Below are 1197 nucleotides of genomic sequence, written 5' to 3' on the forward strand. Positions count from 1 at the left end.
GAACTTATTTGAACCCCCTTGTTTTTATGTGTTCAAAATGCACCATTCAAAGCCACATCATCAATTTACAACCCTTTCTGACTTCATTTGTTATTTTTCATGCATTTATTGATTATTTTGAGCTATAAGACCATGAAATTTAAAAGCATTTGAAATGAACTCTAAAAAGGTTCCAAGTTGGCATGGTATCATCATTTGACCCACATAGCATGTGCAATAAAGTAGAGTGGCTTACGGCAAAAACTGGATGCACTTCATGTACAAAACAGACAATCTCCTTTGAAGTATCAGGGTTTCATACGCAAACTCGTCTGTTACAAAGGGATTTCATTTCTTTTGAACTTATTTGAACCCCCTTGTTTTTATGTGTTCAAAATGCACCATTCAAAGCCACATCATCAATTTACAACCCTTTCTGACTTCATTTGTTATTTTTCATGCATTTACTGATTATTTTGAGCTATAAGACCATGAAATTGAAAAACATTTGAAATGAACTCTGAAAAGGTTCCAAGTTGGCATGGTATCATCATTTCACCCTCATAGCATGTGCAAGAAAGTAGAGAGGCTTACGGCAAAAACTGGATGCACTTCGTGTAGAAAACAGACAATCTTCTTCGAAGTATCAAGGTTTCATACGAAAACTCGTCTGTTACAAAGGGATTTCATTTCTTTTGAACTTATTTGAACCCCCTTGTTTTTATCTGTTCAAAATGCAACATTAAAATCCACATCATCAATTTACAACCCTTTCTGACTTCATTTGTTATTTTTCATGCATTTACTGATTATTTTGATCTATAAGACCATGAAATTGAAAAGCATTTGAAATGACCTCTGAAAAGGTTCCAAGTTGGCAAAGTATCATCATTTCACCCACATAGCATGTGTAAGAAAGTAGAGAGGCTTACGGCAAAAACTGGATGCACTTCGTGTACAAAACAGACAATCTCCTTCGAAGTATCAAGGTTTCATACGGAAACTTGTCTGTTACAAAGGGATTTCATTTCTTTTGAACTTATTTGAACCCCCTTGTTTTTATGTGTTCAAAATGCACCATTCAAATCCACATCATCAATTTACAACCCTTTCTGACTTCATTTGTTATTCTTCATGCATTTACTGATTATTTTGAGCTATAAGACCATGAAATTGAAAAGCCTTTGAACTCTAAAAAGGTTCCAAGTTGGCATGGTA

Source organism: Triticum dicoccoides, chromosome 7B (assembly GCF_002162155.2).
Source record: "Triticum dicoccoides isolate Atlit2015 ecotype Zavitan chromosome 7B, WEW_v2.0, whole genome shotgun sequence".
Lineage (NCBI taxonomy): Eukaryota > Viridiplantae > Streptophyta > Magnoliopsida > Poales > Poaceae > Triticum > Triticum dicoccoides.